This window comes from Pongo pygmaeus, chromosome 16 (assembly GCF_028885625.2).
Source record: "Pongo pygmaeus isolate AG05252 chromosome 16, NHGRI_mPonPyg2-v2.0_pri, whole genome shotgun sequence".
Classification (NCBI taxonomy): domain Eukaryota; kingdom Metazoa; phylum Chordata; class Mammalia; order Primates; family Hominidae; genus Pongo; species Pongo pygmaeus.
The window spans coordinates 90,599,830-90,621,070 of NC_072389.2; the positions used below are offsets into that span (position 1 = coordinate 90,599,830).

The 21,241-nt window shown below is 45.5% G+C and overlaps 2 protein-coding genes across 14 annotated transcripts in view; one reads left to right on the top strand and one right to left on the bottom strand.

The window, feature by feature from the left end:
• ZNF592 (zinc finger protein 592) overlaps positions 1-7,734 on the bottom strand; it is a 56,771-nt gene extending 49,037 nt beyond the window's left edge. For 3 of the 4 annotated variants that reach the window (XM_054450979.2, XM_054450977.2, XM_063652878.1), the window contains exon 1: positions 7,534-7,734. The gene's annotated coding sequence lies outside the window, so the exon portion shown is untranslated. Of the gene's footprint in view, positions 1-7,009; positions 7,279-7,533 lie in introns of those variants that run through there. The other variant, XM_063652877.1, reaches the window with a different exon arrangement.
• The window catches only part of SEC11A (SEC11 homolog A, signal peptidase complex subunit), a 78,192-nt gene continuing 63,812 nt past the window's right edge, over positions 6,862-21,241 (top strand). For 4 of the 10 annotated variants that reach the window (XM_063652883.1, XM_063652887.1, XM_063652893.1 and 1 more), the window contains exons 1-2: positions 7,722-7,876; positions 18,927-19,044. The gene's annotated coding sequence lies outside the window, so the exon portion shown is untranslated. Of the gene's footprint in view, positions 7,040-7,721; positions 7,877-7,908; positions 8,384-18,926; positions 19,045-21,241 lie in introns of those variants that run through there. The other 6 variants (XM_063652884.1, XM_063652891.1, XM_063652885.1 and 3 more) reach the window with 5 other exon arrangements.

A 21,241-nucleotide genomic window follows, 5' to 3' on the forward strand; every position in this document is an offset into this window, starting at 1 on the left:
GACTAGCTGTAAGGAGCAGCCCTCCACCTTGCCCCTAGTATGAGCTAAACCCCTAAAAGGGGTGAAATCCCAGGAATGCATGTGAGGGTTACACATGGGAACTCTCTCTCTTAACAGTCCCCTGATCCCCAGGTTGTAACATCAAAGCCTCTAGAATCCCCATGCCGATGTGTGAGAGACTGAGCCCAGTGGTCCATAGGAGGCAGCCCAGAGCCACACCAGAAAAGGAATGATTTCTTTAGAAACACTCCTAAAGAAAGCAACCAACTAATGAAGCTAGAAGCCAAGTCACACTCTACTCATCAGCTCCTCCCAGATGGGTGCAGCCCTGCCTCTCTGAATTCAGGGACTATCCCAATCAGAGGTGCTAGCCTAATCCACCTGTTTGAATGCATATCTAACAAAAGCATCTTACCCTGAGAGTGACAGAGGAGGCCAACTCCAACACCATACATCTCTATAGGGACATAGTTCTAGGCAGTTTTTGAGTTTTTGCTTTAGGGCATTCAATGTTTGTCTCCAAAATGAAATTCGGCTTATAGGATGCTTGTTTGTTTTTGTAAAGATGATATATGTGTCTGTATAAAATTCAAATGATAGGAAGAAAATATAAAGAATAAAGTAAAAACCACCCCAATCCCTCCACTCAGAGGTAAGATCTTACTGTAAACTCTGTCCTTACAGAGAAGCAAGTCTATTCTGAGTTAGACCTGGTATGTAGGTCTCGTATTCTCTGGATGGGCCTGTGGATTTATTTTTATGGAGGAGGACCCTTAAAGCCACCTCTGGACTACTCAAAAAAGTTTCAGGCTGGGCACAGTGGTGCATGTCTATAGTCCCAGCTACTCAAGAGGCTAAGGCAGGAGGATTGCTTGAGCCCAGGAGTTTGAGGCTAGCCTAGGCAATATAGAGACCTCATCTCTTAAAAAAATTAAAAAAAAATTTTTTTTAAACTTTTCAAATCTCAGCCAGGTGCAGTGACTCAAGCCAGGTGCAGTGACTCCCAGCACTTTGGGAGGCAGAGGCAGGAGGATCACTTGAAGTTAACAGTTTGAGACCAGCTTGGCCAACATGGTGAAACCCCACCTCTATTTAAAAAAAAAAAAAAAAATTAGCTGGGTGTGGTGATGCGCGCCTGTAGTCCCAGCTACTCCGGAGGCTGAGATCACTTGAACCTGGGAGGCAGAGGTTGCAGTGAGCTGAGATTGCACCACTGCACTCCAGCCTGAGCAACAGACTGACACTCTGCCATGAAAAAAAAAAAAAAACCTCAGGGGATTGCAATAATCCTAGACCTCTCAAAAATAAAAATTTAAAGTCATGCAGTCCCCCTACCCCACCACACATACTGATTGGAGACCAGAAGTTAATCTGTTCAGCAGACATACTCCTTTTCTTCACTCAACACAGCGGCAGTCGTTCTACAATCTATCACACCCATAGACATTATCATCCTTTTCATCCCCCAGAGTGTGTTGATGAGAGAAAGGGAGCCACCATTACCTCTTTTTTTTTTTTTTAAGAGACAGGGTCTTTCAACGCTGCCCAGGCTGGTCTCGAACTCCTGGGATCAAGCAATTCTCCCACCTCAGCCTCCCAAAGTGCTGGGATTACAGGTGTAAACCACCATGCCGGGCCCCACCATCATCACCTTTTTTTTTTTGAAATGGAATCTAGCTCTGTCGCCTAGGCTGTAGTGCAGTGGCACAATGTTGGCTCACTGCAACGTCAGCCTCCTGGGCTCAAGCAATTCTCCTGCCTCAGCCTCCCAAGTAACTAGGATGTGCCACCACAATCGGCTTATTTTTTGTATTTTTAGTAGAGATGGGATTTTACCATATTGGCCAGGCTGGGCTCGACTCCTGACCTCAAGTGATCCGCCCACCTCAGCCTTCCAAAGTACTGCTGGGATTACAAGCATGAGCCACTGTGCCCAGCTGCCCATTATTACCTCTTAACACTTTCAGAATCTGAAATGGAAAAGGTAAGGAACTTAACCAAAGTCACGCAGTGACCAGGGGACAGCCCATAAGTGCTGACAGCTTTGAGGAATGACTGTCCTGGCACCAAACTCGAAAGGTATTCATTAACTTTTCTCTGAGCCATAAAAAGGATCAAATGTGTCATTTCAACAAACACACACACATACACACAATTCCCCTGCTGTTAAACAAAAGCAAATGGTTGGCTGAAGTAGCACTCTGATCCTCTGAAAACATTTCCCAAAAGTAATTAGCTAATGGATAACACATCCTACACCCTTGGAGCAAGCGAAGGGAGGCCGCTGGACCAGGTGCCCACAAATGAAAACACACAGATTTTGGGTACATGCAATTGCTCTACCTCAGGGACATCAACATTCAGAACTCTCTCTTATTCAGGATGTTCCTATTTTTTAAGAAAAGAAAAGTTTAAACAAACTTACATGTAAAGATAGGAATAAGGCCAGGCATGGGGGCTCATGCCTGTAATCCCAGCACTTTAGAAGGCCAAGGCAGGAGGATCATTTGAGGTCAGGAATTCAAGACCAGGCTGGCCAACGTGGTGAAACCCTGTCTCTACTAAAAATACAAAAATTAGCTGCGTGTGGTGGTGCACGCCTGTAGTCCCAGCTACTCAGGAGGCTGAGGCAGGAGAATCACTGGAATCCGGGAGGTGGAGGTTGCAGGGAGCCAAGATGGCACCACTGAACTCCAGCCTGGGCAACAGAGTGAGACTCCATCTCAAAAATAAAATAACAAATTAAATTAAATTAAATTAAATTAAAGCTCACCATGATCTGGCTGAGTTGAGGCTGTCTCCAATGTGTAGGGAAGATCCTAAACCAGTGTCTCCTTCACATGCAGCCAAAAGCCCCCTACCTCCTCCAAGAGTTCACAGACCTCTGCTCCCAGAACAACTTCCAACGCATCTGCCCACAACCACTGCTAGCCACAAATTTACCCACACTATTTAGAATCTGCATACCTTCTCCATTAACCTAACTCTATGGAACACTCCTTTCTGATATTTTATTTCTACTATTCCTCCCATTCCTTAAGTTTCACAAATACAGGATCCCACATAAACAATACAGAATCATTCATTCTATCAATTAATAATCATTGTTGACTACACTAAATAGTGCTTGAGGAAATATTATGTTAACAGAAAGGGTTCGTTTTCATGGAGCCTGAGAAAAACAAACAGGAATTGAGGAGCAAGTGTTTGTTAGTGTGTCCCAGCCCTGGCCAGAAAGTGAGGAGCAATGGCCAGAGGACAGAAACATCTGTCACTCTGCATTTTCATTTCTCATGGTCAGTTAATATCCTAAGTTTATTCAGGAGTCTCTTCCAAGTTTGGTTAGTGAGTCAGTCTCTCTGGATCCAATCAGCTCTGAGCACCCTACAAAACTAAATTTCTGGTCTACGAAGCAGACAACCAGATCCTGAAGCACAGTGATGCCTCCCAAATAAAGCTGCCCCACGATAACATCTATCTCCACTCTCTAACTGCAGCGTCTATCATGGGATGTATGTGATGTATCTAAGACTCTCTGGTAGCTCCCCATGGCTTACAGAATAAAATCCAAACTCCTTGACCTGCCTTTCACAGCCCCAACTTAGCTTTCCAGCCTCATCCCCAAACACTGGGGGCTACCATGGCTCCATGCTTTCATACCTATGAGTCTATCTACCTAGAATGTTCTTTGCTCAATCTTATTTGCCTGTAAAACTCCTATTCTTCCTCCAAAGCCTAGTTCAAAAGTCACCTCCTCCCTGAAGCCTTTCCTATTTACCCAGGGATTTCATTCTTACTGTTTCAAATAGCTCTTTAACCGCAACTGTGCTAGAGAAATTTAAGTACACTGTAACTCATCCTTTAAAATATCTGAGCTCCACTGGATACTCTGAGCTCCAGGAAGAAACTCACTATGTATCCCACAAGTTCTTATACAGTGTCAAGCATGAAATGGGAGCTTGATGTTGAATGATTGATCACACGGAACATGGCATTAAGTTATTAAGAGAAGATGAGAGGAAAAAAAAGTCACACAAAATTCAAGAAATGAATTATCTATATATTTAATCTCATTCAAAATGACCACAGTATGACTGAGATGCAACGTGGATATTTCAAACATTTAAGTAATAAAACCAAAGGCCTGACTGGTGGCTTATGTCTGCAATCCCAGCACTTTGGGAGGTGGAGGCGGGAGGATCACTTGAGGCCAGGAGTTCAAGGCCAGCCTGAGCAGCATAGTGAGACACTGTCTCTAGTTTTTGTTGTTGTTGTTGTTGTTTTCGTTTGTTTGTTTTTTGAGATGGAGTCTCGCTCTGTCACCCAGGCTGGAGTGCAGTGGCTCAATCTCAGCTCACTGCAACCTTCGCCTCCCAGGTTAAAGCAATTCTCCTGCCTCAGCCTCCCGAGAAGCTGGGACTACAGGCGTGTGCCACCATGCCCAGCTAATTTTTATATTTTTAGTAGAGACGGGGTTTCGCCATGTTGGCCAGGCTGGCCTCGAGCTCCTGACCTTAGGTGATCCGCCCGCCTCAGTGTCCCAAAGTGCTGGGATTACAGATGTGAGCCACCGCATCCAGCTTGTCTCCAGTTTAAAAAAAAAAAAAAAAAAAAAAGTAATAAAAATTTTTTAAATAATAGAAGCAACTAATATTTGAACCCAGTGCTCAACTGTTTACATGACTTAATCTGTACAACTGTATGAGGGAGTTTATCTGCACTTAAAATGAGGAAACTGAGGCACGAGAGGCTAAATAACTCAAGATCATGTGGTTAGCAAGTGACAGGAGCAAAATGCAACTTCAGTGGTCTGGCTCCAGAGCCAGTGGGCTCTGAATTCAGGCAGACGTGCTTTGAATCCAGGCTATGTTAATAAACGTGGCTTTGAATAAGTCATCTATCCCCTCTGCATTTATTTCTTTGTAAAATGGGTATGATAACCTCTTTCTCTTAGGGTGTAGAGAGGACTAAGTTAAATACAATAATGTATGCAGAAGTTTTTAAAATTGGTTCTCCCACCTGGCAGGTACTCCATAAATGTTAATTCATTTTTGCCTTCCCTTCCTAAAAGCTGGATGAAGCAGACTCACAGAGGCAAAGGATCTCCCCCAGACTGCTTGAGGCTTTTCCAAACAGATCAGGTAGTTAAGCCACTCAACCCAGAAAGCCTTGCCTTACCTGCTTATCTCAAAAGTCCATTCCCTGCACAGGGGCTAGACACCTTTTAAAATGCAAATATCATGTCATTCCCTCAAATCCTTCAAAGGTTCCTAATTACACTGGAGATACAAACCAAACTAAGGAGGGAGGCATTCTGCCCCCAAGGCCCCATTGCTCTAATTTGGCCCTAGTCTCCGGACTAATCTCCCCTCTCCCTTTCCCCCTCCAGCCCCACAGGCCTCTTTCACTTCCTCCTTGCTACAGTCAGCTCCACACATGGTTAACTCTTAACCCTCCTTCAGATCTTGGCCTAAACATCACTTCCCCAGGGAAGCCTTCCCTGAGCCCCCAACTCAAATCAGTCTCTTACCCCTCTCTTCAGCTTTCTCTTCTTATATTCACTATAGTTTGAATTATTAGTTTACCACTTCCTTCAAAGTTTTACTCAAAAGACACCTTCTTAGGAAGCCTTCCCAGGCCACCCTAATAATATAAATTCAACTACCACCCCTGATACCTCAGATTCTCCTTCCCTGCTTCCTTTTTCTCCTTAGCATTTCACACTTTTTAACAGACTATATTTTTGTTATATATTTTATTTATTGTCTTCTCCCCTACTCCCATGAAAGCACCACAAGGGCAATCATTTTTGCTTTCTTTGTTCACTGCATCTAGAACAATGCCTAACACATATTTGTTGACAAATATTTGTTGTTGAATAAATTTCCATGACTATTTATTTATTTTGAGATGGAGTCTCACTCTGTAGCCCAAACTAGAGTGCAACAGCACCATCTCAGGTCACTGCAACCTCCGCCTCCCGGGTTCAAGCAATTATCGTGCCTCAGCCTCCCATGTAGCTGGGATTACAGGCATGCACCACCACACCCGGCTAATTTTGTATTTTTTTAGTAGAGAGGGGATTTCACCATGTTGGTCAGGCTGGTCTCGAACTCCTGACCTCAGGCGATCCACCCGCCTCGGCCTCCCAAAGTGCTGGGATTACAGGCGCGAGCCACCGCGCCCGGCCACGACTATTAATTATTAGACTTTCCCAATGGCTAAGAACTAAAACATGGTATCTTTCTGGCTTACCAATGTACTCCCAACACCTAGCTCAGTGTCTGGCACATAGTAAGTGCTCAGTAAAAATTTATTTAATGAATCAAAGCCACAACTACCTGAAAAATTGGAAAATGATCAAAATGGACGCACTAGCACCACACTTCTGCCCCTTTCACTGTGTAATGTAACAGTGAGGTTGAGGAAACAGACTACTGAAATACCACCAAGCATCCACCAGGCCAGGAATCTGTCTGTCCACATCCTCCGCACTCTGCCACACTGTGCACCACACTGCACCCGCGACAGAAGCACCCTACAGGCCCTCCATGAGCACAGGCCCGAATTCAAGTGGGCAAACCATAAGCCAAACACCATCTTACTCCCCAAGTCCCATTCTTCTACTGCCAGTCCTATTCTAGACTAGTCCTGGATGCCAAACATGCTTCCCTGGGTGGGCCTGTGGACTTATTCCAATCCAGGACCTTTAATGCCACCTTTGGCCTACTCAAAAAATGGTTTAAAATCCCTAAACAGCTTCAATAATCCTGCAGTACTCAGGAGCAGGCATACCTAAGGTCATACGGACCCCTCCCCCTCACAAACGCTGATCCAAGGCCAGGAGGCCATCTGTCCAGCAGACGCTCTCCTGTCCTCCCTCAGGTCACACTGAACCTCCCGCCAACCCCCTCGTTGGCAGGAAGAGCCCTTGCAGAGAGACAATTTTCACCCTGATCAACAGGCCTGGTCACCCCTGAGGACCCCAACTCTGGAGCTCTAGAAATACCTGTCTGCTCCGGGAGAAACCTTCCTCAGGGTCAGAACTTGGGCTCAGGGGAGGGGAGGACTGAGGGACGCCAAAGAGGGTCGTTCCCCGAAGTGTCTGCCCTGTGACGGCGACAGCTCTTCGGGTGGCGGGGACGGTCGGGCTGACAGGCCGTCCCAGAGGGAGAAAGTGGCACCGTTATCCGTGCCCGGGCTGGGGGCCGCCGGCTGTCGCCGAGAGCGGCCGCACGTCCCGCCCAGCGCGGAGGACAGCAGCGTGCCCGGCCTGCCGAGGAGCGGCGGTCGCAGCGGCGGAAGGGGCCGGCGCCCGACGGCCGGGGGCGGGGTGGGGTGGCGGCCCGGGCCCGCCAGGCGGCAGTCGGGGGAAGTGGCTGCCGCCTCTGGCGGCGGGCAGGGTCCGCCAGGCTGCAGGGCCGGGCCGCGGCTCGGGCTCGGACTCGGTCCCGGCTCCGATCCTCCCGGGCCCAGGCTGGGGCTGCGCGGGCCCGCAGGCCCCGCTCGGCCCGGCCCGCGGGGGGCGCTTACCTGGCGGCGGCGGCGGCGACTGCAGGCCAGAGTCTCGGCCGTGCGCGTCCCCAGCGCCGGCTGCGGGAGCCACAACATGGCGACGGCGGTGGCGGGCGGGGCTGCGGCTCCGGGGGCGGAGCGGGGGCGGGAGCCGGCCTGGCGGCGGGACCTGGCTGGGGCTGCCGCGGCGGGGGATTGGCGAGGGGGGGCAGGCGGAAGGCGACTCGGACCTGGGCACCGGCCCAGGACGGTGCAGTGGAGGGGCTGCCCCGGCCTGGGCCTGGCCTCCCGCCTCCCGCCCGAGGCGGGCTGCGCGGCGCAGGCCTGGCGACGGCGACGACGGCGGCGGCGGCGGCGGCGGGTAGGGCGGGGCGGGACGCGACGGGATGGGGCGGGGCGGGGACGGCGCCGCTCAGGGCTGGACCCCCGACCCCGGCCGGCCCCCGCCCGGCTCCAGTCCCCGCCACTCTTGCTAGGCACCCTGTGCGGTCGGGCAGGCAGCCGCTCCCAGCGACCTGGGCCTCTTGTCCTCTGACGCGCCTCGGGGCAGGGGCCGAGGCCGCCCACTAGAGGAACAGGATCTGCCTACGCAGCTGTCTCGCCCGGCAAAGAGCGCCCAGCACCCGAGACTGCGTCCTCTTCACAGAGACCTGGCGCATAGGGGGCCTAGTCGAGGCTGTTAAATGAAAGGAAGAAGGGGTGGCGTGGGCCTGGCGCTCAGGTGCGCCCTAAATGTTTGGTCATAGCTGGCTACAAGGACATTCGCGCAGGCTTGGAGGTGCGGGGCACCCTGACGTGTTGCCTCTGGGGTAACCGAGGGACGCGCGGCAAACAGAGATGGAGGACTGGCAACGGGTGCCTCGAAGAGGTAGACTGGGAGATCTCTCAGGGTTACTGGGGAAACGATGACTGTGCAGGGTGAGAACTCAGTGAGTCTGGCAGAAGGCTGGGAGGGTGACCGGCAGGACCTTCCAAGAACTCGGCGTACCTGGAAACTGGGTCCGCAGCATTAGGGCGGCAGCAAGGTCAGGGTGTGGGAACACGGAGATGAGGCCCTGGTGACTAGGAGTGAGCACACACTGCTAACCATGGAGAAATTCCTTCTCCAGGAAGGAGATGCAAATTTGCAAGAGGGCTGTTACTAACATGCAACCGGGGTCTGCTGTGCACCAGGCACAGAACTGAGTTGAAGAGCTTGTCTAAAGAGTATGTTAGCCAATGAAACAATGAAGTTAATAAAGGGTGATGATTTCAAATGTTTGGCAGTGAGAGAGAGAAAAGTAGGCCTGGAGCTCAAGAAGTACCAAGAGTAAAGGAGAAAGTTGGGTCCTACTGTGGAAGCTGAGGCAAAAGCATCCCTTAAGCCAAGAAGTTTGAGTTCAGCCTGGGCAACATAGCGAGACCCTCCCTCTCTGCAAAAGAGTAAAGGGAAAAATTGATTGTTTTTCTTCTCTCTCTTGCAGCCCAGGCTGTAGTGCAATGGCGCGGTCTCGGTTCACTGCAACCTCTACCTCCAGGGTTCCAGTGATAATCCAGCCTCAGTCTCCAAAGTAGCTGGAATTACAGGCGCATGCCACCATGCCTGGCTGTTTTGTTTTTTTTTTTGTTTGTTTGTTTGTTTGTTTTTTGAGAGAGAGTTTCGCTCTTGTTGCCCAGGCTGCAGTGCAATGGCACAATCTCGGCTCACTGCAACTTCTGCCTCCTGGGTTCAACCGATTCTCCTGCCTCAGCCTCCCGAGTAGCTGGGATTACAGGCATGCGCCACCATGCCCGACTAATTTTGTATTTTTAGTAGAAATGGGGTTTCAACATGTTGGTCAGGCTGGTCTCAAACTCCTAAACTCAGGTCATCCGCCCGCCTCGGCCTCCGAAAGTGCTGGGATTACATGCATGATGAGCCATCGCACCCAGCCCTAATTTTTGTATTTTTAGTAGAGATGGGGGTTCGCCATGTTGGCCAGGCTGGTCTCGAACTCCTGACCTAAGGTGATCCACCTGCCTTAGCCTCCCAAAGTGCTGGAATTACAGGCATGAGCCACCATGCCTGGCCAGTGATTTTTTTTTTTTTTTTTTTCCCTAACTTCAGTGGGGAGACCTTAACTAAAGGAGCTCAGAGGGGAGAATGGCAGATAGATGTAGGATAATTGATGGTGCAAGAAACCAGAAAAGGAAAAGTAGATGAGAAGGGGGAAGGGGGAAAGGGGTGAGCAAAAAGTCAGAGAAGTCCACCTCTTCTTACAAGATTTAAAGAGTGCATAAAGATTGAAATATTTTGAGGTAGGGAGGCATGCATGCTTCCATGGATCAGCTGCCTGGATTACCCTCTACAATCATCCTTAGGGCAGCTGGGGTCACTGTCCTTTAACATTTAAGTACAATTGACTCCAAACCTGTGTACCACTTAAGAAACCCAGCATACCTGCCAATATCTCCAGAGTTTCATTGGGAACTTACATTTCTCCTAATTATCTCAGGCCTTAATTTCTTGTTTCCAAAAAATATTGTGCTCTTTGGAAGATTTGTCACCATATCCCAGATATTAGTCCATTTGTATTACCTCAAAATATTGCACCCTACCTATAAGCAAGAAAAATGCCCAAAATTATATGATTATATTATAGTTATATGATTGTTAAATAAACTAGAGTTTGTGGCCATTAAAAATCATGGTAAAGAAAAAGATTTAATGATGTGGGAAATCTTTATAATTAAAAGCACGTTATAAGGTGATATAGCAGATGGTAATATATAAATATACATAAATAAGTATAATGCATAGGTTTTAAAACGAGGCTTTTCTTCTGTGACATCTGTATTTTCTTATTTTTATAGTGCATGTATATTTCTCCTGGAAGCAGGGAAATGGTATCTTTAAGTAGCTTTTAAAAGTATTTTTAAGAAAGGTATTTTTTAAAAGATATTTATGGGGTTCGAAAGAAAAAAATATTAGGGCTGGGCATGATGGCTCACGCCTGTAATCCCAGCTACTTGGGAGGCTGAGGCTGGTGGATCACCTGAGATCAGGAGTATGGGACCAGCCTGGCCAACATGGTGAAACCCCATCTCTACTAAAAATACAGGCGTGGTGGCATGCCTGTAGTCCCAGCTACTTGGGTGGCTGAAGCATGAGAATCACTTGAACCCAGGAGGTGGAGGTTGCAGTGAGCTGAGATTGCACCACTGCACTCCAGCCTGGGCAACAGAGTGAGAATCTGTCTCAAAAGAAAAAGAAAAATATATTAGGACTCTGGAAAGGAATTTGGAAATGAATCTTTGAAGTGTAGCTGGGACTTTAGCAAATAGAGATGGGCTGAGTAAGGAGACTGTCCCAGGCAGAAGGAACAATACAACCAAGAACCCAGAGTGGGAAATAGATGGAGTGTTCAGAGGGGAGCACCAAGAAATCCATTTGGCTGGAGCACAGGACTGGTGTAGAAGAAAAGTAGGGGAATCAATGTGGAAAGGTACAGTAGGTAATGGGGTTTCATGGACTAAAATAAAAGGAAAAATAATGACTATATCAAAAATGGTCCTGAATGCCAAGCTGAACCCTGTGTCTTTTGCATGTCAGGAAGAACCACTGAGGCTTGAACAGTGCAGGTAATAAATTTGCAAATAAATTGTCCTGTAACTTCTTACTCAATGAGGTTTGAGGTCTCAACCCATCAGTCCTAATATTTGGACATCTAATTGACTCAGAGCAATGAGTTAGGGGCAACAGTCTTTGCATTACAGCTGTTTACAGACTGAAAATTGGGCCTTGCTTCTCTGGCTATTAATGACTACAATTTCTATTCACCATTCAGCAGAGTTTCAGAGCGAGAACAAATTAGCAAAGAGTAAAATGGAAAGGAAAAAGAAATGTGCACCTTAAACTAGTACTTTGAAAACTTTTTTGACTGCAGTCCTCCATAAGAAATGTATTTTACACCTAAACCCAGAACATATGCATGCCTACACACACGCACACACACCCCGTAAGACAAAAGTTTCATGAAATACTACCCTTATTTTCTGAAATGCACTTTGATATTTTCAACTGATTAATCTTATTCTTTTTAAATGCTGATCAGGACCTACTACACTGATTCCATAACCCACTGCTGGGTCACAAAGGACATTGAAAAGAGGCTCAACTATAGCCAGATAGCCTGCACCCTTAAGCTTGCCATGTTTACGTGTCCCAGAAATCAACAGGACAGACGAGACTCTTTTAAGATGCTGTGGAGGGGTGGGATGGAAGGATTGACAGGAGCCATGTTTGGGTTTCTCTTCCCTTCTCGGTATATATTTCCTAATATCAATATTTCTCAGGGGCTATAAACATTTTCTTCTTTGTCCAGCTCAAGATACAGACTGAACTTCAAACAAGGTAGACCAGAGACAATTTTTTATTTGAATGAATACAATTGTGGACTAAAATAAAAGGAAAAATAATGTCTTGATTGTAACTGTTATCTTAGTTGTGACAATAAATTGAGGCCTTCTTATCTAACACTGTTGGAGTATTATAAGGGCAATAAGTTTAATCTCTTCCTTATAAGTTTGGAAGCAATGGAAAGGTGAAAATATCAACTTTATTACCAATAAAGCTGAACTGAAGAATGTGGCTTAGATGGTGGCCAATAAGCTTTTTAATATTTTTCCCTGAATTAAAATTATTTCCAGCCAGGCATTGTTGCTTACACCTGTAATTCCAGCACTTAGGGAGGCAGAGGTGGGAGGATTGCTTGAACCCAGGAGTTAAAGACCAGCCTGGGCAACATAGCAAGACCCTGTTCTCCATAAAAAGGAAAAAATAAAAAATAAAATTATTTTCCCCAAACCTCCATTCTCCCCTTTGCAGAGGCCTAACAATATTAACTATGTCTAATTAGAGAAGATTGCACCCTCTCTTAGGTCAGGCAGGTCTGAATTCAGTAGTTAGGTAAGTCTCTGCTGGAAGAATCAGAACAACTTCACTCCTACCTGCCCTTCTATGGAAACAAAAGGATTTAGAGGATAAGGATAAGGATTTACATCCCCTTCCCGACCCCTGATGCCCAAAAAATTAGACCTGGCCCAATAGTTCATCCTTTAATTGGAAAAGAATATTTAAGCAGTGAATAACAACAAATGGTAAATATACACCCTAATATTTCATTTTAACTTCAAAACTATAAAGAACACCCACTTGCCTTGCCAATCTTTACACCTAGGACCAAACATTTTTCGATTATTGTTCTTGAGCTGCCTTTCTTACATCAATCATATCCACGATGCATTTTCTATGCTTTCCTTTCCTTTTTTTTTTTTTTTTTTTTTTTTGACAGTCACCTAGGCTAGAGTGTTAGAGTACAGTGGTGTGATAATGACTCACTGCAGCCTCAACCTCCTGGGTACAAATGATCCTCCCACCTCAGCCTCCTGAGTAGCTGGGACTACAGGCGCGCACCACCACACTTGGCTATTTACAAATACATATATATATATATATATATAAAAATAAAACCTGGCTTCCAAGTTGACTGTACTTAAAACTTCTTACAAAGCAGTATAAGTAGAGGCTTTAAAAAAAACCTTTTGTAGTTCTCTTGCTCACATCTGGTTTAGTAGTAATTTCAACTGGTCTTTAGCTAATATTTTCAAAGCATGCAACTGACATGTCATAGAGACAGCTCTTTTTATGCTTATGTTTAATCTATTTATGTAATTTTAATAAACTGATGGATAATTCATCAGTTTATTAAACTCTGGCATATAGCTACCATAAATAGGTTTAGGACCAAACACAGCAGACTGTTATTAGGCATGTAGCTCAACTGGCAGGAATGAGTATGTAGGTATTCCAGAAAGTAACTCACTAGTCCAAAGCATTTATCTGTCCTTGAGCATTAGCAATATATTTATTAGAAGGGAAGGGAAAGTGTTGATTCCAGAGAGTCCATTAGAAGGAGAGCAGTTAATGCACAGTTAATGCTCATACGCTAGGATGACCAACTCCTGTGCATATTTCATAACTTTCTTCTTCCATCATTTATCCATTTCATAAATGTTTATTGATATTCTGGACAGTGCCAGACACTATGCTAGGCCCTGAAGAAGCATAGCTTAATGAAGAGGAGGGAACTGATGTATAAACAAGGTGAAGAGTCTGGAAAAAAGAAGGAAGAAAGTTGGACAGCAAATCCTTCTAACCTTCTCTCCACCCCACGCCCTCAAAATCGCTGACCCTCCAGTCCCATTTAGCTAAAAACAGCTTTAAATGGCTTAGAATTGGTATGGCTATCAAAGAAGTTCAAATGTTAAGACTACTTACTACATTAGCAAAGTATACATACCTTATGTACTTTCAATGCTAAAGAGATAATGCGATTGGTACAGTCAAGAGAAAACCATGGCAGGGTAAATTGCTATCCTTTAAAAAAGCAATTTGAGGCCAGGCACGGTGGCACATGCCTATAATCCAAGCACTTTGGGAGGCTGAGGCAGGTGGATCACCTGAGGTCAGGAGTTCAAGACCAGCCTGGCCAACATGGTGAAATCCTGTTTCTACCAAAAAAAAAAAAAAAAAAAAATTAGCCAGGCATGGTGGCACATGTCTGTAATCCCAGCTACTAGGGAGGCTGAGGCAGGAGAATCACTTGATCCTGTGAGGCAGAGGTTGCAGTGAGCTGAGATCATGCCACTGCACTCCAGCCGGGGCGACAGAGAGAGACTCCGCCTCAAAAAAAAAAAACAAAAAAAGAGAAATACTGCTCCCCAAAAGACAACTGCCACACACACAACAATATTTACCATAGTACTTATTGAATGATAGTGAAAATTTAGAAACATTATGAATGGTTAAGTAACTGGTGATGTGAAACGTATAACTTATTGACACGAAGAAACATTTCATTACATATGAAATGAAAAAAGATACAATTTGCTGGCACATGCTAAGAACCACTAAATTGTATGCTTTAAAGGGGTGAGTTTTGTGAATCAATTTTCTTAAAAAGATACTATTGTATATTTTTGCTTTTGTATCAACTAAGATCAGCAGGGAACAGATGAACCGCTCAAAATGTGTATCCGAGGAGAGTTAGTAAAGGGACAGTGTATAGAAATGTAAGCAGGGTTGAGGGAAACCAAAAAGGGACAGTGAAGCACCCCAGGTCTAGCATCTACTGGGAAGCCATTATCAACCACTGGCCTGAAGGGGCAAAGAGATGGAACAGTTACCAGTCCTTGTGTAGCTGTAGGAGGAGGACAGCCAACAGGAGCTTGGAGGAAAGAAGAGCCCTACCTCTCTTCTTTCTCTCAGGTCTCCTTCAGTACCTCCCACTGGCTGAGCCAGCAGGAAGCCTACAAGCAAGGAGCCCAGATGATGCTGCTTTCAAAGTCCACCTCTAGAGGTAAAGAGCAGAGTGCAAAAGGGTGAAGGGTGGATCGGTAGGAGCAAAGGCAAGAATACCTAGCAGGTGTGTGATCATCTGACAGTGTGGAAACTGCCAAAGCGTGTAGCCAAGGGCCTTAAGGGAACCTGGAAAACCAAGGCTTCTAAAGATAAAAAGCTAAGGTAGCAAGAGGGCAAGTAAGACAGGGGGAAGGGGCAGAAAAGAGTAACTGGTGAGGATGAGGGCCAGAAATGGGCCAGAAATGAGACCATTTTATTGTTTGGTTAAATACTGAGCTGGAGTCTGAGCTAGGGAAGAAATTAAGAGGACATATGTCTGAGTTGAGTTGAACTGGAGCATTAAAAATTCTTCCACAATTGGCTCTTAGCCTATATTTCTTCTTCCTAGCTAAACTACACGCATTCAACAAATAAATGTTTGGTGCCTATCACGTGCCAGGAACTTTTAGGCCCTGGGGATTTAGGAGGGAACAAAATTAACCTCCTTGGCCAGGCACAGTGGCTAATGCCTGTAATCTCTGTACTTTGGGACACCGAGGCAGGAGGATTGCTGGCGGCCAGGAGTTTGAGACCAGCCTGGGCAACATAGAGACCCTGTCTCTACAAAAAACAAACAAACAAAAAACCTAGGCATAGGGGCACATGCCTGTGGTCCTTGGGAGGATGAAGCAGGAGGACTGCTTGAGCCCAGGAGTTCAAGGCTGCAGTGGCCCAATTGACTACTTATACATATCCCCCTACCCAGTGCCTAATCTTGTGTTTATCATTTTCTTGTTCTTAATGTATATATACGTGTGTGTGTGTGTGTATGTGTGTATTTATGTATTTAGAGACAATGTCTTGCTCTGTCACCCAGGCTGGAGTGCAATGGTGCAATCATGGCTTACTGCAGCCTCAACCTCCCAGGCTCAGGTGATCCTCCCACCTTAGTCTCCCAAGTAGCTGGAACCACAGGCTTGCACCACCACACACAGCTAATTCTTGTTTGTTTGTCTTTAAATTTATTCATTTTAAATTTTATTTTTGTAGAGACAGTTCTGTCTACAAAAATGCTGCCCAGGCTGGTCTGAAATTCCTGGCCTCAAACAATCCTCCTGCCTTGGTCTTTCAAAGTGCTGGGATTATAGGTGTGAGCTTACTCTACCCAGCAAAAATACTTTTATTTTAAAAATTTATTAAAAATTGTAAAATAGGCCAGGTGCGGTGGCTCACACCTGTAATCTCAGCTCTTTGGGAGGCCGAGGCGGGCAGATCACCTGAAGTCAGGAGTTTGAGACCAGCCTGACCAACATGGAGAAACCCCATCTCTACTAAAAATACAAAATTAGCCAGGTGTGGTGGCACATATCTGTAATACCAGCTACTCGGTATTACACGCTGAGGAAGGAGAATTGCTTGAGCCTGGGAGGCAGAGGTTGTGGTGAGCTGAGATCGTGCCTTTGCGCTTCAGCCTGGGCAACAAGAGAGAAACTCCATCTCAAAAAATAAAAAATAAAATAAAAATAAAAAATTGTAAAATGGAGACTAGGCACAGTGGCTCATGCCTGTAATCCCAGCACTTTGGGAGGCCCAGGCAGGTGGATCACCTGAGGTCTGGAGTTTGAAACCAGCCTGGCCAATGTGATCTTTACTAAAAATACAAAAATTAGCTGGGCATGGTGGTGCACACCTGTAATCCCAGCTTCATGGGAGGCTGAGGCAGGAGAATTGCTTGAACCCGGGAGACAGAAGTTGCCATGAGCCGAGATTGCGCCACTGCACTCCAGCTTGGGTGTGATAGAGCTAGACTCTGTCTCAAAAAAAAAAAAAAAAAATTAAAATGGGCACAGTGGCATATGCCTATAATCTCAGTTACTTGGAAAGCTGAGACAGGAGAATCACTTGAGACCAAGAGTTCAAGTCCAGCCTGGGCAACATAGTGTGACCCCCTCCATCTCTTAAAAAAAAAAAAATTAAAAGGGCTGTGAGCACACCATTGCATTCCAGCGGTATTTGTATACATGTGTGTTTATATACATACACACACATATTATAAATTTTTGAAAACTAAAAAACCAGTTGGGTACAGTAACTCATATATATTTGTATACATACACACACACACACACACACACACACACACACACACACACACACAGATACATGCATAAATGTTCCCAAAACATATATTGTTAATTTTAGTTCTTGTTTTCTTTACTAAAACAGTGTCATTTCCTATGTAATATCCTGGAATTTCTTTTTCACTTTTTGTGTTATATTGTTAAAATTCATCTCAGGCTTGATGCATATAGTTGCATTTATTTCTCGCGGCTGCTATAGACAATTCTAATGTGTGACTATACTTTCATTTTTCCCATGCAACAGAAACTCTTGGTGGCCTGTATTCTTCTCCTTGGCCTCTTAGCCCTGAATATATGGTGGCCAGTTTCATGGGAGCCTTCATTTACAATTTCCGCTGCAAGTGCCAGGTTTTGGGCCTCTCCAGTTTCTGTCTCAGGGCCTTTTCAAAGCCATAAGAGCCTACTCAACCCTCTCACAGGCGTAGTCTGAAAGTAAAGGGAATTAACACAACCTTCAACCAGTGGCAGGTATGAGCCAAGGAATAAATGCCCCAGTCTCCTATCCTTCAGATGGACAATTCTGGGAGGCATTTGATACACTTTTCAGAGGACTCCGAAAATCAATCACGCTCCCTGCGCTGGCTTTCCCTCCTACCCTACCTCACTCGTTCTTCTCTGTTAGACCTGCTGTCCTCCACACACATCATCAATTCCCAAATACACAACCTGCACCCAAGTCCTTGTCTCAGGCTCTGCTTTTGGGGAACCCAAACTAATACACCCAATTTCCCGATATTGAGCATTGGGTTGTTGCAGATTACTGTTATTGCAAAAGTGCTACCAAGAACTTTCATGTAAAACCCAACGGTGCTCAAATGCGAGAATTTCTTTTTCGTATTTACATAGAAATAGAATTGGTGGTCACAACTCTATTGTGAATGTTGAGCTTTACAAGGTAATTTCCAGTTGTTTACCAAAGTGGTTTTGGGGTTTTGTTTTGTTCTGGTTTGGTTTTTTTAAACCAGTTTACACTTCTAACAACATTGTATATGAGATTCTCTTGATCCACGTCCTCTCCAATGCAAGCTGTTGTCAGATTTCTTCATTTTTGCCACTCAAATAGACATCAAATGGAATCTCACTCTGGTTTTGACTTGTACCTCTCTGATGATTAATGAAGTTGAACATATCTTTATATGTTTATTGACCATAAATGTTTCATATTCTGAGAAATGCCTATTCATAGCTTTTGTCCACTTTTTTCTGTTGGTTCATTGTCCTTTCTTCCTTAATTTTACTATGTTTTTGACAGTTATGGGCTTTTTCTTTGAACTCAAGTGTTCAGAATTGAATCAATCATAATTTTCATGTAATGTGATTTTTTTCCCCTGGTTACAAAAGTAATGCATGCATGTTATAAAAGAAACAAGTAAAGAGTGCAGACATGTTGAATATAGAAAGAAAAGTCTCCTTTACTCTCAGCTCCACCCAACCTCCAGGCAAGAATAACTCCCATGGACAATTTGTCATTCCATGTTTTTAGATTTTTGTTTTCACATCTCTCTCCCAAATTAGATTGATAGTCTCTCAACGGTAAAGACTGTGTTGTATTCATTTGTGTATTCCCACCCCTAGCATAATGCCTGGTTCAGATCAGGAATGAAATACATTATTGTTGAATGAACTGCTGAAAGAGGAGTTAGAACATAGGCTTTGAAGTTAGAAGACTTTGGTTTGCCTGGGGCAGAGAATTCAAGCAGGAGAAAAATGGGAGTACTGGTAGAGTGTGTTGGGCTTTGATTACTGAAAGCCTTGGCTATTGGGCCAGAGTGTTTGATTTTTATGTTAGAGGCAGTGGGGTGAGGGCATTCAAGACTTTTTAGGTAGAGGAAATTATTTGTTCATATATGTATGAATTATTCATATTTATATATATATTTTTTGTTTGTTTGTTTGTTTATTTGTCTTAGAGTCTCACTCTGTTGCCCAGGCTGGAGTGCAGTGATGTGATATCGGCCCACTGAAACCTCTGCCTCCCAGCTTCAAGTGATCCTCCCACGCGAGCCTTCCTACCAGCTGGGATTACAAGTGAGTACAACTGCACCTGGCTAATTTTTGTATTTTTAGTAGAGATAGGGTTTCACCATGTTGGTCAGGCTGGTCTTGAACTCCTGACTGCAGGTGATCTGCCCGCCTCAGCCTACCAAAGTGCTGGGATTACAGGCATGAGCCACCGTGCCACCTGGCCTATTCTTATGTTTTTACCAGCAACAGAATTAAAATGAGACATTGACAATCTAGTCATCTACTGGCATTGTACAGGATGTAAGGCGGAGGAGAAGGGGGAAAATGAAACTGGAGACAGAAAAATGAATGAATCAAGCAGTTGTGGCCGAACGCGGTGGCTCACACCTGTAGTCCTAGCACTTTGGGAAACCAAAACAGGCAGATCACTTGAGGCCAGGAGTTCAAGACCAGCTTGGGCAACATGGCAAAACCCCATCTCTACAAAAAAATACAAAAAAAAAAAAAAGTTAGCCAGGTGTGGTGGCGCACAGCTGTAGTCCCAGCTACTTGGGAGAATCCTTTGAGCCCAGGAGGTTGACCGAGTGAGACCCTGTCTCAAAAAAAAAAAAAGTTATTAACTTGTTATGGACACAGACTCCTATGACAAACTCATGAGAACTGTGGCTTCTTTCAGAAAAGTAGCTATAAACCTAAGCCCCTACATTTTTCGAGAATCCCTGGATTAGTGAGTCTTTTTTTTTTTTTTTTTTTTTAAGACAGAGTCTTGCTCTGTCGCCAGGCTACAGTGCAGTGGCATGATCTCAGCTCACTGCAACCTCCACTTCTTGGGTTCAAGCGATTCTCATGCCTCAGCCTCCCGAGTAGTTGGGATTACAGGCACGTGCCACCACACCCAGCTAATTTTTGTATTTTTAATAGAGACAGGGTTTCACCATGTTGGCCAGGAAGGTCTTGATCTCCTGACCTCGTGATCCACCCGCCTCAGCCTCCCAAAGTACTGGGATTACAGGCGTGAGCCACTGCGCCCAGCCTACTGAGTCATTCTAAGAGTGAAAGAATAAGAACCTGCAGCATGTATTTATTCAGTCAGACATATTTATTAATCCCCTATTATGTGTGTGCAAGGCACTGAGCTGAGTGCTGGGAACAGACGCCATCCAGTATGAGGCATGCATTATGGTATGACATAGTGGTCAAGGGCACAGACCCTAAGCCCAGTTCTCTGGCTTCAAACCCCTGCTGGGTGACCTTGTTTAATAGAGCAACTGTACTCCACTTCTGTTTTATAGGGACAATACTGACACCATCCTCATGGGCTGCTGTGAAGATTAAATGAATGCTTCATGAGAGCTTGGGCTTGATGGCCGAAATGAGGGAGGAGAGAGAGGGCAGTAACTATGCGGAGCGGGGAGTGAAGGCAAGGAAGAATTTTAAAGGATGACAAGATTTTAAAGTAAAGCAGGAGAGGCTGAAGGTGCATCACTCATGATCTGTTCTGTCCCCTAAGGGGGGCCAAATGGTGGGAGGGGAGAGATGGAGAGCAAACGCAGAGAGGCTGGCTTTAGCTAGGAAGATACTTCCGCTTGTGAGCTGGAGGGGAGGAGTCAAGTGTGGGTGCAGGTGCTGACTCTGAAGTAACCGCAGGCAAGAGGGAAGGAATGTCACCAAAGGGGGAGGGGTGAGGAAAAAGGAAAAGTTGTAACACACTGTCTCAAAGAGGGGATCTAGGAAGATGCAAATGTCAGGGATTATTCAGGACTGGTGAGCTGATAAGGGATACGGATCTGCCTGGTTGGGTAACTTCTGGTGGTCATGGGACCTACAGGAGAAAAGCATTAAAAAAAAAAAAAAAAAAAAAAAAAAAGGTGGGGTAGGGGAAGTGGTGAGTGCAGAATGTCACAGTGGTGAAATCCGGAAGAATAGAGACAGGGGAGGCTGGCCATTGTGGCTCACGCCTGTAATCCAAACACTTTGGGAGGTCAAGGCAGGTGGATTGCTGGAGCCCAGGAGTTCAAGATCAGCCTGGGCAACATGGAGAAACCCAGTCTCAGTAAAAAATTAGCTGGGCATTGTGGCACACGCCTGCAGTCCCAGCTATTTGAGAGGCTGAGGTGGGAGGATTGCTTGAGCCCAGCAGGTGAAGGCTGCAGTGAACCATAATCGTGCCACTGCACTCCTGCCTGGGCGACAAAGTGAGACTCTATCTCAAATAGAAAAGAAAGAGAGAGTTGGCCGGGTGCAGTGGCTCACACCTGTA